This window comes from Pristis pectinata, chromosome 18, assembly GCF_009764475.1.
Source record: "Pristis pectinata isolate sPriPec2 chromosome 18, sPriPec2.1.pri, whole genome shotgun sequence".
Taxonomy (NCBI): Eukaryota; Metazoa; Chordata; class Chondrichthyes; order Rhinopristiformes; family Pristidae; genus Pristis; species Pristis pectinata.
In genome coordinates this window covers 40204244-40220781 of record NC_067422.1, presented here as the reverse complement: position 1 = coordinate 40220781, position 16538 = coordinate 40204244, and the positions used below count along the sequence as shown (strand labels likewise).

Here is a 16538-nt window from a genome sequence, read left to right as displayed (position 1 = left end):
TACACACAGATAGAGACAGAGACACAGAGAAAGACACACACAGAGATAGACAGAGATACAGAGATAGACACAGACACACACAGATAGAGAGACCTACACAGAGATACCGATACACACACAGACATAGAGATAGACAGACAGACAGACAGACACACACACACACACACACAGACACACAGAGACACAGACACACACACATAGACATGCAGGCAGACAGACACAGAGAGACGTAAACAGGAACACACATTACAGACAAACACACACAGATATACAGACATACTTGCGCGCGCACACACACACACACACAGAGAAACACACACACAGACAGACATGCAGACACACCAACAGATGCACAGATGCCCACACACAGATGGACACACAGAAACAGAGTCACACAATGAACACACAAGATACACACACAATCACATGTACACATACACAGGCAGGTGCTCACAGGTATACTGACATAATTTGTCTGCATGCAAAGAGGAAAGATGATCACAGATGATTCTGTGGTAAAGGTCTTTTACAAAACTTGCATATAACTGACTTTGAACTCCCTCTCTCCCTTCCACAATGTGGTGACCTTTAGTTTAGTATTCCATTGATGGGAAGCAAGTCCCTGGGATTGGATGGGCTAGGGGTGGGTAACTGAATTGTTGTGGTTCAGAGCTGAGGCTGAGGGGAGATTTCAGCAGGTTTAAACATTTTACAGGACAGTAGACACAGCAAAACTACTTCAGCACAAATACTAACCTTGTAACTGGGAGACAGACGTTGAAGGTGTGGGAGCCCCAGGTGAAGCTTATGGTTGGTAACCCAGCCTCTGTGAAGGTAACAGGTCCTCCTCCTGTCCTGTGGTGACAATGATGTGAAGGTAACAGGTCCTCCTCCTGTCCTGTGGTGACAATGATGCCACTCACAGTTACCCATCCAGAACACAGGCGCCCTTCCTTTGGGGTGTGCAGGCCCAGTGAGGGCCCTCGCCCACTCCACTCCCCCTCCCTCCACCATCCAGCATGGAGGCTCCAGCTTCCTGCCCCTGGCCAACGGGGAAGGTCTCCGCACAAGGATTCAACAGTTCGTGCCCTGCCCCTGCTGAGGGGGCAGAGGGACACTTTTGTATCATCGCTAACCACAGGTCGGCTACTGGGAGACTGATGGTGACTGATGTTCTGCCTTTATTAAAGAAGGGCTGCACGGACAAGCCAGGGAGCTACAGGTCGGTGAGCCTGACATCAGTGGTGGGACAGTTAATGGAGGGGATTCTGAGAGACAGGATCTACCTGCATTTGGGAAGGCAAGGACTGGTTAGGGACAGTCGGCACAGCTTTGTGTGTGGGAAATCGTGCCTCATGAGTTTGATTGAGTTTTTTGAAGAGGTGACCAAGAGGATTGATGAGGGCAGGGTGATGGGTGTTGTCTACATGGACTTTAGCAAGGCCTCTGACATGGTAGGCTGGTCTTGGGAGGGCAGACCCAGGGTGACCTGGCCAATTGGATGCAAACTTGGCTTGGTGGTAGGGGTCAGAGGGCGGTAGGGGTCAGAGGGTTGTTTCTCAGGCTGGAGGCCTGTGACCAGTGGTGTGCCGCAGGAAATTGGTGCTGGGTCCACTGTTGTTTGTCATCTGTATTAACATTTGGATATGAATGCAGGTATTGGTATTGGTTTATTATTGTCACTTGTACTGAGGTACAGTGAAAAGCTTGTCTTGCAAACCGTTCGTACAGGTCAACTGATTACACAGTGCAGTTACAGTGGGTTAGTACAGAGTGGGACAGGAGTTAGTAAGATTCTGGATGACACCAACATCAGTGGTGTGGTGGACGGTGAAGGAGGTTGTCTGAGGTTACAACAAGATCTGGATCAACTGGGAAGGTGGACAAAGGAATGACAGGTGGAATTTAACTTGGACAAGTATGAAGTGTTGCATTTTGGGAAGTTAAACCAGGGCAGGGCACACACAGAAAATGACAGGACCCCTGGGAGTGTTGTTGAACAGAGAAACCTTGGCATTGAAGTATGTGGTTCACTGAAAGTGGGAACACCGCTGGCCAGGGTGGTGAAGCAGGCAGATGACATGCTTGCCTTTATTAGCCAAGGGATTGAATACAAGTTGAGATGTTCTGTTACAGATGTACAAAACGTTGGGAAGGCTGCTCTTGGAGAACTGTGTGCATTTCTGGTCACCACACTATAGGAGAGATGGGATTAAGCTGGAGAGGATGCAGGAAGGATTTGTAAGGTTGTTACCTGGATTGGAGGGCTAGAGTTATTGAGAGATCGGATGAGCTGGGTCTGTTTTCCCTGGAGCGAAGGAGGCTGAGAGGGGACATGATGGAGATATACCTACAGAATATTGAAAGGCCTGGATAGAGTGGACGCGGAGAGGATGTTTCCAGCAGTGGGAGAGTCTAGGACCAGAGGGCACAGCCTCAGAATAGAAGGACATCTCTTTAGAAAAGAGGTGAGAAAGATTTTTTTTAGCCAGAGGGTGGTGAATCTGTGGAATTCATCGCCACAGATGGCTGTGGAGGCCAAGTCACTGGGTGTATTTAAAGCGGAGGTTGATAGGTTTTTCATCAGTAACGGCTTCAAGGGTTACAAGGCGAAGGCAAGAGAGTGGGGTTGAGAGGGAAAAATAAATCAGCCATGATCGAGTGGTGGAGCAGACTCAATGGGCTGAATGGCCTCATTCTGCTCCTGTGTCCTATGGTCTTATGGATATATAAAATGATCAGAAGCACAGACAGGATAGATACCCAGTCTGTTTTCCATGGTGGGGCTGTCTAACACTGGAGGGCATAGGTTTAAGTGAGGGGCCGGAGGTTTAAAGGGGATCTGAGAGGTAAATTTTTCACACAGAGTAGTTGGTATCAGAAATGAGCTGCCAGAGGAGGTGGTGGAGGCAGGAACAGTAATAACATTTAAGAGGCACCTGGACAGGTACTTGAACGAGCAGGGCATAGAGGGACGTGGAATTCATGCAGGCAGATGGGATTGGTATAGATAGACCATGGACAGCATGGATGTGGAGGGCTGAAGGGTCTGTTTCCTTTCATGAATGGAGGACAAGGATGGCAGGGGAAGGGAACCCTGGATGTTGAGAGAGGTGGTGAATTTAGTCAAGAAGGAAAAGGAAGTGTATGCAAAGTTCAGGAAGCTAAAATCAAACTGAGCCCCTGAGGATGAAAAAGAAGCCAGAAAAGAACTCAAGAAGGGAATTAGGAGAATCAGGAGGGGCCATGAAAAGTCCTTGGCAAGTACATAGAACATAGAACAATTACAGCACAATTCAGGCCCTTCGGCCCACAAAGCTGTGCCGAACATGTCCCTACCCTAGAAATTACTAGGCTTACCCATAGCCCTCTATTTTACTCAGCTCCATATACCTATCCAACAGTCTCTTGTAAGACCCTATTGTATCCACCTCCACCACCGTTTCCAGCAGCCCATTCCCCGCACTCACCACTCTCTGAGTAAAGATTGAAGTAGGATTAAAGAGAATCCCAAGGCATTCTACACATACATCAAGAGCAAGGGGATAATTAGGGAGAGGGTAGGACCACTCAAGGATAAAGGAGGGAACATGTGCTTCGAGGCAGAGGATGTGGGCGAGGTCCTAAATGAGTACTTTGCATCAGTATTTACCAAGGAGAAGGACGAGGAGGATAGTGAGAGCAGTGTGGAGCATGCTAATGTGCTGGGGTATTTTGAGATCTAAAAAAAAGAGGTGGTGTTGGGTCTCTTATAGAACATTAAGGTGGATAAGTCCCCAGGGCCTGATGAGATATACCCCAGGTTATTGAGAGAGGCAAGAGATGGGATTGCTGGGGCCTTGACCAAGATCTTCGTGTCCTCTCCAGACACAGGCTATCAGAGGACCAGCTAGTAGTTAATGTTGTTACATTATCAAGAGGGGAAATAGGGATAATCCTGGAAACTATGGACTGGTCAGTGTCACATCAGTGGTAGGGAGGCTATTGGAGAGGATTCTTAGGGATAGGATTTATGAGCATTTGGAAAACCATGGCCAAATTAGGGACAGTCAGCATGGCTTTGTGCAAGGTGTGTCTTACTAATTTAATTGAGTTTTTTGACGAGATGACGAGGGTGATTGATGAAGGTAGAGCTGTGGGTGTCGTCCACGTGGATTTTAGTAAAGCGTTTGACAAGGTCCCTCATGGTGGGCTGATCCAGGAAATTAAGAAGCATGGGATCCACGGTGACTTGGCAGTTTGGATTCAGAATTGGCTTCTGCAGGGATCCGTACTGGGACCTCTGCAGTTTGTGATGGCTATAAATGGCCTGGATGAAAACGTGGATGGGTGGATCAGTAAGTTCACAGATGATACAAGGATTGGTGGTGTTGTGGACGGTGTAGAAGATTGCCAAAGGATACAGCAGGATATAGATCAGTTGCAGATATGGTTGGAGAAATGGCAGATGGAGTTTAATCTGGCCAAATGTGAGGTGTCGCACTTTGGGAGATCAAATGTAAAGGGACAGGTCACTGTGAATGGCAGGACCCTTAACAGTGTTGAAGTACAGAGGGATCTTGAGGTCCAAGTCCATAGCTCCCTGAAAGTGGATGCACGGATCGATAGGGTGGTGGAGAAGGCATCTGGCACGCTGCCTTTACTAGTCGGGGCATTGAGTTCAAGGGTCAGGAAGTTACGCTGCAACCTTATAAAACTCTGGTTTGGCCGCATGTAGAGTATTGCATTCAGTTCTGGTCGCCCCATTACGGGAAGGATGTGGAGGCTTTGGAGAGGGTGCAGAAGAGGCATGTGCTATAAGGAGAGGTTGGTCAAACTTGGGTTGTTTTCTCTGGAGCGGCAGAGGCTGAGGGGAGACCTAATAGACATTTTAAGATTACAAGAGACACAGATAGAATAGACAGCCGGGATCTTTCTCCCAGGGTCGAAATGTCTAATACCAGAGGGCATGTATTTAAGGTGAGAGGGGGAAACTTCAAAGGAGATGTGTGGGGCAAGTTTTTTTTTTACACAGAGAGCGGTGGGTGCCTGGAATGTGCTGTCAGAGGTGGTAGTGGAGGCTGATATGATAGGGGTGTTTAAGAGGGTCTTAGATAGGCGCGTGGATATGGAGAGAACGGAGGGATGTGGACCTCGTGTGGGCAGAAGGGATTAGTTCAGTTTGGCATTTAATTACTAGTTATATTAGTTTGGCACAGCATGGGAGGGCCGAAGGGCCTGTTCCTGTGCTGTACTGATCTATATCCTGTGTGTATAGCCTGATCACCATATGACCCTGCCCAGGCACAGGCTGCCAGGATTTCAGGGACCAACGGGTCACGGGTGTATCTGAGGGTCATGGATGTATCTGAGGGTCACAGAGGGTCACAGGTGTATCTGAGGGTCGCAGAGGGTCACAGATGTATCTGAGGGTCACAAGTGTATCTGAGGGTCACAGGGGGTCGCAGGTGTATCTGAGGGTCATGGGGACGCGGGTGTATCTGAGGGTCAAGGAGGGTCGCAGGTGTATTGGGGGTCATGGGTGTATCTGAGGGTCACAGGGGATCACGGGTGTATCTGAGGGTTGCAGAGGGTCGCGGGTGTATCTGAGGGTCACAGGGGGTCGGGTGTATCTGAGGGTCACGGGGTCGTGGGTGTATCGGGGGTCATGGGTGTATCGGAGGGTCGCGGGTGTATCAGGGGTCGCAGAGGGTCACGGGTGTATTGGAGGGTCGCAGAGGGTTGTGGCTGTATCGGGGGGTCACAGAGGGTCGCGGCTGTATGAGGGGGTCACAGGGGGTCACAGAGGGTCGCAGCTATATTGGGGGGTCGCAGAGGGTTGCGGGTGTATCGGGGGACGTAGGTGTATCTGAGGGTCACGGGGTTATGGGTGTATCCGAGGGTCACAGAGGGACGCGGGTGTATCGGGGGGACGTGGGTGTATCTGAGGGTCGCAGAGGGTCGCGGGTGTATCGGGGTGTGAAAGTCGACCCCCGCTGTAATAAAGCAGACAGAACCAAGGAGCGTACGACTACTTTATTGTTTTAATGCTAGCGGAAGTGAGGGATACAGAGAAAGAGTAAATGGTGTAATCCGAGCTCTGTACTGATCCTCGCTCGGAGATTCACCTGTTAGTTTCCCTCCTTTTATGCTGAATCCATGGGGAGCCTCTGTGGGAAGCTGCACGTACTCAGGCAGTTGCTTACAGCAAACTTTTAGCAAAACAAGATATGCCTTAAGCAGTTTGTTGTTTCTCACCGGCACCTGTAGATCTCACAGTCTTAACTATAGTCACCCCATGGTTGAAGCAATATCACGCCACGGTGGAAGGAATAACGGCTGAACACCATTAACCCTTACATTGCCCGTTACCATTTAAAGGGGAGGTCGCAGACGGACGCGGGTGAATCTGGGGGTCGCGGGGTTCACAGAGGGTTGCGGGTGATTCTGGAGGCCGCAGAGGGTTGCGGATATATCTGAGAGTCGCAGAGGGTCATGGGTGTTGACTGAGGGTCACAGAGGGTTGCGGGTGTATCTGAGGGTCAGAGGTGAACAAAATTGTTTCCCATATCCCCTCTGAACTTCTTACTCCTCACCTTTAACCTTTGTCCTCTGGTCTTTGACACCTCTGTCATGGAGAGATGACTTTTCCTATCCACCCTCTCTGTAGCTCTCATAATTTTCTTAGAATAAGAGCTGTGCAACACAGAAACAGGCCCTTCGGCCCACCTTGTTTGTGCCGACCCTGATGCCCATCTTCACTAATCCAATTTGCCTGCATTAGGCCCGTACCCCTCCACACCTTTCCTTTCCAAGTACCTGTCCAAATGCCTTTCAAACGTTACAACTGTACCCGTCTCCACCACCTCCTCTGGCAGCTCGTCCCAGATACCCACCGCCCTGTGTGTGAGGAACTTACCCCTCAGGTCTCCTTCAAATCTCTCCCCCCTCAGCTTAAACCCGTGCCCTCTGGTTCTAGATGCCCCTGCCCCAGGAGAAGACTCAGAGTCTCCTATCTGTGCCCCTTGTAATTTCATAAACCACCAGAAGGTCTTTCTCAGCCTCCTTGTCCCAGTGAGAACAAACCCGGCCTGTCCAATCTCTCCTTATCCATGCCTCTCATCATTTTAAACACTTCTATAAGGTTTCCCTCATTCTCCTACATTATCCCTGGGACCCAGCCTGGCCAACCTCTCCCTGTAACTCAGGCCCTTGAGTCCTGGCAACATCCTCGTAAATCTTCTCTGAGCTCTCTCCAGTTTAACCGCGTCTTTCCTATAACAGGATGACCAACACACACTACTCCACGTGCAGCCTCACCAATGACTTATACGACTGCAACATAATGTCCCAACTCCTATAAGACTATTGAATGGTTCCCTAATATGATAAGGTGGAGTCTTGACCTCAGAATCTACCTCCTTGTGACCTTGCACCTTATTGTCTGCCTGCACTGCACTTTCTCTGTAGCTGTAACACTTCATTCTGCATTCTGTTATTGCTTTTCCCTTGTACTACCTCAATGCTCTGTTGTAATGAATTGATCTGTATGAACAGTATACAAGACAAGTTTTTCACTGTACTGTCCAATTTACTCAATGCCCTGACTGATGAAGGCCAGCGTGCTAACCACCTTTTTCACCATCCTGTCTACCTGTGACGTGCTTTCAACCAACTATGCACTTGTACTCCTAGGTCCCTCTGTTCCATAACACTGCCCAGTGCCCTACCATTCACTGTATAAGTCCTACGCTGGTTTGACTTTCCGAAATGCATCACCTCACACTTGTCTGGATTGAAATCCATCTGTCACTCCTCAGCCCACTTCCCTAACTGATCAAGATGCCCCTGTAATCTACGATAACCTTCTTCACTATCAACAACACCTCCGAATTTTGTGTCATCTCCAAAAGAATTTTGCTTCGGACCCCTAGGACACTCAGCAGGGAGCATCAAGGGTGCACTGAGAGGCAGGGGCTGGAACGGGTGGTAGCTCGCCTCACAGTGGACCACCAGCCCGATTTCATCCTTTCCTTAAATCCTGGCCCTCGGAACCTTCTCCAACAATGTTTAAGAGGCATTTGGACAGACACATAAACAGGCAGGGAATTGAGGGATAGAGACCATGTGCTGGCAGATGGGATTAGATTGGAATCATGGTCAGCACAGACGTTGTGGGCCGAAGGGCCTGTTCCTGTGCTGTACTGTTCGATGTTATACCTTCCCCACCACTGGTGTTAGGCTCACCAGCCTGTAGTTTCCAGACTTATCCCTACTGCCCTTTTTGAACAAGGGGACAACATTACCCATCCTCCGGTCGTCTGGTACCTCACCTGCGGCTAAAGATGCAAAAATCTCCACCCTCGTTTTCCTGAGCATCCCGGAAACGATCCCTTCAGCCACTGGGGATTTATCCACCCTAATGTGCTTCAATACTTCTAACACGTCCTCCTTCCTGATACAGATGTGCTCCAGAATGTCAGCATGACCTTCCCTTCACTCTCCAGCCTCCACATCCTTCTCCCTGGTGAACACTGAGAAATATTCATTCATATCCCCTGCTGCACACACAGATTACCCCATTGGCCCCGAAGGGAACCTACTCTTTCCTTAGCTACCCTCTTGCTCCTACTATAATTATGAAAGGTTTTGGGATTCTCCTTAATCCTACATGCGAACGTCATTTCACGGCCCCTTTACACATTCCCAATTTCTTTCTTAAGTTCTCTCCCACATCCCCCCCCCAACCTGATACCAGTTTTCTATACCTGACATACGCTTCCTTTCCCTGATCAAACCTCCAATCTCCTTTGTTGACCAAGTTTCCCTAACCGCACCACCTTTGCTTCTTACCCTCACAGGGACCTGCTGACTCTGAGCCCTCACTGTATCACTTCTAACACCTTCCACTTGTCGGATGTTGTCAACCTCGGTAGCACCTGCTCCCAATCTACTTCTGCCAGGCCTTATCGAAATGCACCTTCCCCCAGTTCAGGCCCCATTTTGAGGACTTACCTTATCCTTTTCCATGACTACCTTGAAACTTACTGAACTCTAGTTATGGTTATAAAGCATCAAACAATACAGCACAGGAACAGGCCCTTTGGCCCACAATGTCTGTGCTGAACACGATGCCAAATTAAACTAATCCCATCTGCCTGCGCATGGTCTGTATCCCTCCCTTCCCTGCCTGTTCATGTGCCTGTCTAAATGCCTCTTAAACACCACTCTCATATCTGCTTTCACCACCTCCCCTGGCAGCCCGTTCCAGGCATCCACCGGTCTCTGAAAATAAAATCTTTGCCCCACACATCTCCTTTAAACTTTCCCCTTCTCTGGGCCTGTACTCACTGGAGTTCAGAAGGATGAGGGGGGATCTTATTGAAACCTACCAGATACTGAAAGGCCTGGATAGACTGGACATGGAGAGGATGTTTCCATCAGTGGGAGAGTCTAAGATCCGAGGGCACAGCCTCAGAACAGAAGAACATCCCTTTAGAACTGAGATGAGGAGGAATTTCTTCAGCCAGAGGGTGGTGAATTTGTGGAATTCTTTGCCATAGACGGCTGTGGAGGCCAAGTTGTTGGGTGTACTTAAGGCAGAGATTGATAGGTTCTTGACTGGTATGGGGGTTAAAGGTTATGAGGAGAAGGCAGGAGAGTGGGGTTGAAAAAAATCATCCATGATTGAATGGAGCAGACTGGATGGGCTGAATGGCCTAATTCTGTTCCTGTGTCTTATGGTCTCTCACCTGAAGTGCATGCCCTCAGGTATTTAATGCTTCTACCCTGGGAAAATAATTCTTGTCGTCTACCCTATCTGTGACACTCATAATTTTGTAAACTTCTATCAGGTCTCCCCTCAGCCTCCGCTGCTCCAGAGAAAACAACCCAAGTTTGTCCAACCTCTCCTTACAACACATACCCTCCGATCCACTCCTCTGCACCCTAAAGCCTCCACATCCTTCCTGTAATGAGGTGACCAGAACTGCACACAATACTCTGAGTGTGGTCTAACTAAAGTTTTATACAGTTGCGACTTCCTTACTCTTATACTCAATGCCCCGACTGATGAAGGCAAGCGTGCTGTACGCCTTCTTTACCACCCTTTTACTTGCGAGGCCACTTTCAGGGAGCTATAGCCTTAGACCCCAAGATTCTTCTGTGTATCAATGCTGTTAAGGGTCCTGCCATTAAATGTATCCTTACATTTATCCTCCCAAAGTGCAACACCTCAGACTTGTTTGGATTAAACTCCAACTGCCATTTCTCCGCCCATTTCTGTAACTGATCTATATCCCACTGTATCCTTTGGCAATCTTCTACACCATCCACAACACCACCAACCTCTGTCATTTGCAAACTTATTAACTCACCCATCTACATCTTCATCAAAGTCATTTTTATATATCACAGGCAGCAGAGGTCCCAGCACCAATCCCTGCAGAACACCACTGGTCTCGGACCTCCAGTCAGAATAACACCCCTCTACCACTTCTATGGGCAAGCCGATTCTGAATCCAAACTACCAAGTCACCATGGATCCCATGCATCTTAATCTCCTGGATCAGCCCACCATGAGGGACCTTTCTGAATGCCTTACTAAAGTCCACGTAGATGACGTTCACTGCCCTGCCCTCATCTATCACCTTCATCACCCACTCAATAAACTTAATCAAGTTGTTCAAAGGAACCAAATTATTCTTGCGTCTCTCTGTGACTTGCCTCCACATCTGCTCCTCTGTCTCCCGCTGACGAGAAAGATGCCTGTAGTGTACCTCCAGCAAAGCGCCTGTCCCCTTTTAGTTCCCAAGCTCCACTGATATGGCTCCATTTGAAGACCAAGCGATGGTCTCCATACCCAATGTTGCAATCCCTCCTCCTCTTTCACATCCTCCCTCTCACGTCTGAAACTTCCACACCCTGGAATGCTAAGTTACTAATCTTGCCCGTCTTTTCACGATGTCTCTGTGATAATAATACATACTCATGTTCTCATCAACGCTCTCAGTTCACCTGCCTTACCAGTCAATCTGCTTGCATTAAAATAGATGCACTTTAGCCTTGCGTTCCTCCTGTGTGCCTTAGCATGTCCATGTTTTTCTTCAATATTTGCTTGCCCTTCCCCTGACTATACACATACTCTGTGTCCCTTTCCCTGACATTATTTTAAACCCTTCTCAACGGCACCAGCAAATCTCCCCACAAGGATGTTGGACCTGTTCCGGCTCAGATGTAACCGTCCCTGAAACTGTCCCAGTGACCCCAAGATCTAAGCTCCCCCCCCCCGCCCCCAGCATCCCCCTCATTCACCTGACCATTCCTCCTAGTGCTGTAGTCATCAGCATGTGGCACTGCAAGTAGTCCCCAGATTACAACCTCAGAGCAACCTCATAACCTTAAAATGATGAGAGGCAGAGATAGGGTCGGCAGCCAGAATATTTTCCCCAGGGGCGATATGTCGAATACTAGAGGGCATGGCTTTAAAGTGAGTGGGGGAGAGTTTAAAGGAGAAGTATTTTGCTTACACAGAGCGTGGTGGGTGCCTGGGTCGGGGTGGTGGTGGAGGCAGATACATTGGTGGTGTTTAAGCAGCTTACAGTTAGGCACATATATGGAATAGAGGGATATGGATCACGTGCAGGCAGATGGGACCAGTTTAATCTGGCATCATACCCAGCACAGACATGGTGGGCCGAAGGGCCTGTTCCTGTGCTGGACTGTTCTATGTTCTAGAGGCCCTGCTCTTTAACCTGCTACCTATCTCCCACTTTCAGCCCTCTTTTCACCAATGCCATCAGTACCAGTGAGGACCATGATAAGATAAGATAAGATTTCTCTAATAGTCACATGTACATTGAAACACACAGTGAAATGTATCTTTTGCGTAGAGTGTTCTGGGGGCAGCCTGCAAGTGTTGCCACGCTTCCGGCGCCAACATAGCACACCCAAAGCTTCCTAACCCGTACATCTTTGGAATGTGGGAGGAAACCGGAGCACCCAGAGGAAACCCACGCAGACACGGGGAAAACGTACAAACTCCTTACAGACAGCGGTGGGAATTAAACTGGGGTCACTGGCGCTGTAATAGTGTTACGCTAACCGCTAAACTACCATGCTTGCCCACGTGACCTCTGGCAGTTCACCCTCCCCTGGAATGCCCTGCAGCTGTCAGTGACATACATGACTCAGCACCACCTGTCTACCCCCTCACTGCCCAGTCCCCACCACCACTGCCCTTGGACTTGCTCCTCCCCCTTCTGTATCTTACCCACCCCTGGCTTGGCTCTGGCTGGACTCCCAGAGATACGTCCACCCCCACCGATGCCAAGTTGGTTTCGGAGCGCGATGCTCTGAGACTCCTGTTCTCCGAATGTGGTCACCCATTCCTTCTCTGACTGGCCTTCCCCAAGCTATGATGTGACCACCACTAGACGGTGATACCCATGTAACTCACAGCCTGCTGGGTGTACCAGAGTGACTCCAGTCAAAACTCAGACTCCGAAACCCCGCACTCACGCTGACCAAAGTGGACACCTCCTGCTGATGTCACCCAGACCGCAAGGAGTGTCCCACATGGTGCAGTCCGTACAATACACAGGACTCAGCTCACCTGCCATACGTTTAAGTTAGAAAGGGCCCTTTAGGGAGCAATCCAATCTCTGTTCCCACACTTTACTGGAATGGTTAAAAGTGAAAATCCCCTGACAGGCACCAATGTCACACAGTCCAGCCAAAGAAGATGTCACACTCCCTCCTCACCACAGTCCCCTCACACCAAGACCACCCCACTGCAAGATCCACTGTGCAAAACCACCATGAGATTGGCCCTGATGGCCACAGCTTGAACCAGCACTGCAGTATGAACACTGCAGTATATTTTAACGAACATTTCTCCTCAGTGTTTACCGAGGAGAAAATCATGGTTGCTCAAGAGATAGGGAAAACAAGTGGGTATGTTTTGGAGAACATTCGTATTACCAGGGAGGAGGTATTTGCAGCCTTACTGTGCATTAAGGTGAATAAATCCCCAGGGCCTGACCAAGTGCATCCTCGGACTTTGTGGGAGACTAGAGGAGAAGTTGTGGAGGCCCTTGCGGGGAATTTTGCTTCATCATTAGCCACTGGTGAAGTTCCCGAAGACTGGAATGTGGCTAATGTTGTTCCGATATTTAAGGAGGGCAGCAAGGACAAACCAGGGAACTACAGGCCGGTCAGCCTGACGTCAGTGGTGGGGAAGTTACTGGAGGGAATTGTGAGGGACAGGATCTACCAGCATTTGGATAGGCAGAGTCTGATCAGGAGGAGTCAGACAAACCTTTTAGAGCTTCTTGAAGTGGTAACCAAAAGGGTAGATGAGGGGAGGGCAGTGGATGTTGTCTGTTTGGACTTTAGCAAGGCCTTCAACAAGGTCCCACATGGTAGGCTGGTCTGGAAGGTTAGGTCCCATGGAATCCAGGGAGAGCTAGTTAGGTGGATTGAAAATTGGCTTGGAGGTAGGAAGCAGAGAGTGGTGGTTGAAGGTTGTTTCTCAGGATGGAGGCCGGTGACTAGTGGTGTGCCACAGGGTCGGTGTTGGGACCCTTGTTATTGGTTATTTATATCAATGATTTGGATGCGAATGCTCAAGGCTCAATCAGTAAGTTTGCAGACGACACGAAATTAGGAGGTGCTGTTGATAGTGAAGAAGGTTATCGTAGATCACAGGGGGAATCTTGATCAATTAGGAAGGAGGGCTGAGGAGTGGTAAATGGATTTCAATACAGATAAGTGTGAGGTGATGCATTTCGGAAAGTCAAACCAGTGTAGGGCTTGTACGATGAATGGTCGGGCACTGGGGAGTGTAATGGAACAGAGGGACCTAGGAGTACAAATGCACAGTTCATTGAAGGTGGCATCACAGGTAGGCAGGGTGGTGAAAGAGGCATTTAGTCCGTGCTGTATTGCTCTATGACTCTATCGAGAGAGTTGATGGCTGCTGCTTGTTCTCTGTGGAAGAAGCGACACCGGCCACCACACACTCCCTCCTGGCTGGGACCACGGCCATGGGAGTGCCGAAAGAGGTGTAAAATGATGAGGGTCGTAGAAAAAGGAATGATTTCTCCATGGCAGAGGGGTCTAAAACAAGAGGGAATAGGTTTAAAGTGTGGAGTACAAGGTATAGGGGTAATTGGTTTACTATTGTCACATGTACCAAGATACAGTAAAAAGCTTTTGTTTGTGTGCAATCCGGACAGATCATTCCATACACAAGTCCACCGAGGTGGTAAAAAGGTAAAAAACAGAATGCAGTGTTACAGAGAAAGTGCAGTGTGGGTAGACAGTGCAAGGGCCATGACCAGGTAGACTGGGTGATCAAGAGGGGATCTGAGGAAGAATCTTCCCACCAAGAGGGCAGTTGGAATGGGGAACACACTACCTGCGTGGCTGGTGGAGGCAGAGACTCTCACACCATTGACGTACCTGGAGCAGCAGGTGAATTGCCAACGTGCAGAGGCAGGAGGTGGGATGAGTACAGACGGCTCCTTGATCGTGGGCATGGATGGGGGGATGAAAGACCCATTTCTGTGCTGTAAACAGCCACTCGTATGGATGTCCACTCTGCAACTACACGTGCCCAGTTAGTTGGGCAGGCTACGGAAACAGCCCAGAGTACAATCTTCTGACTCCAAAGCTGTGGAAGGAAAGGGTCAGTGCCTGTGTCAGCCGGCTTGAAAGGAACAATAAAGTGTGGGCAAAAAAGCAGGAGAAAGACTTGGGGGGGGGAGGATGAGGGGTTGAAAATTATACGGGTGGCATGTAAGTCAGTAGAGAGGGAGGAAAATCAGAATCAGGTTTATTGTCACTGACATATGATGTGAAATTTGTGGTTTTGCAGCAGCAGTACAGTGCAATGAAAATCTATAAATTGCAAAAGTAAATAAATAGTGCAGAAAAAAGGGAACAATGAGGTGGTGTTCATGGGTTCATGGATCATTCAGAAATCTGATGGCGGAGGGGAAGAAGCTGTTCCTGAATCGTTGAGTGTGGGTCTTCAGGCTCCTGTGCCTCCTCCCCGATGGTAATAACGAGAAGAGAGCATGTCCTGGGTGGTGAGGGTCCTTCGTGATGGATGCTGCCTTCTTGAGGCACCGCCTCTTGAAGATGTCCTCGATGGCGGGGAGGGTTGTGCTGTGATGGAGCTGGCTGAGTCTACAACCCTCTGCAGCCTCTTGCAATCCTGTGCATTGGAGCCTCCATACCAGGCAGTGATGCAACCACCGTACATCTATCAAAATTTATAAGAGTCCTTGGTGACATACCAAATCTCAAACTCCTAATGAATTAGAGCCACTGGTGTGCCTTCTTCGTGATTGCATCAATGTGTTGGGCCCAGGATAGATCCTCTGAGATGTTGACGCCCAGGAACTTGAAGCTGCTCACTCTTTCCACTGCTGACCCCTCAGTGAGGACTGGTGTGTGTTCTCCCGACCTCCCCTTCCTGAAGTCCACAATCAATTCCTTGGTCTTGCTGATGTTGAGTGTGAGGTTGTTGTTGTGACACCACTCAACCAGCCGATCTATCTCACTCCTGTACGCTTGCTCATCGCCATCTGATATTCTGCCAACAACAGTGGTGCCATCAGTGAACTTATAGATGGCGTTTGAGCTGTGCCTAGCCACACAGTCATGAGTGTAGAGAGAGTAGAGCAGTGGGCTTAGCACGCATCCTTGAGGTGCACCTGTGTTGATTGTCAGCGAGGAGGAGATGTTACTACCGATCTGCACTGACTGTGGTCTCCCGATAAGGAAGTCGAGGATCCAGTTGCAGAGGGAGATACAGAGGCCCAGGTTTTGAAGCTTGCTGATTAGTGCTGAGGGGATGATGGTGTTGAACGCAGAGCTGTAATCAATAAACAGCAGCCTGATGTATGTCTTTCAGATGTCTAGTGCTCCAAAGCCGAGTGGAGAGCCAGTGAGATTGTGGCCACTGTAGAAGACAGGGTGAGATGCTGTGAGATTCCACTCGGCTGTGAGTGGAAATAGAGCAGGGAGCCAGCGTGAAAGGAGGGCGGGTGAATATAAATGGAGACAGTGGAGAGAGGCAGAGTGCAGAACCCTGCCGCCTGAAAGGTCAGTTCTTCTCCTGAGCCACCCTTCAACAGGCAGATCAAGCAACTGTGCTGAAGCCAGGCCAGCGTTCAGGCTGGCCACCACACCTGACCACACAGTGGCAGTGCAGAGCAGCCTGAGACACCTGTGAAATGGACGACTGGAAGAGTGTCTGCTCCCTGCCCTGGTGGCTGGTCGTGCCTGCCATCAACAAACCAGGCAACTGTAGGCAGTGAGTCCGCGATACCGCTCGGGTCAGACTGAGCAACGGCTTAACATCAATTCTGTGTTTAAAAACATCTCAGAATTTGCCAACGCGGGTCACGCTCAGGCTTCTGACGGGCTGATGGTGGGAAGGGAAATCAATCATCTTCGCCATCACTGTGGTCAGTGTGCTGTGTCTGAACTGAACAGGAGGGCCCTGTTCCAGATAGATGGGTGACAGAACATTTCACAGTACGACACAG

The 16538-nt window shown here is 49.4% G+C and overlaps 1 protein-coding gene across 1 annotated transcript in view; it reads left to right on the top strand.

Annotated features, from left to right (window-relative positions):
• LOC127579781 (uncharacterized) overlaps positions 1-16538 on the top strand; it is a 33010-nt gene that overhangs the window by 712 nt on the left and 15760 nt on the right. The gene's annotated exons all lie outside the window — the stretch shown is intronic.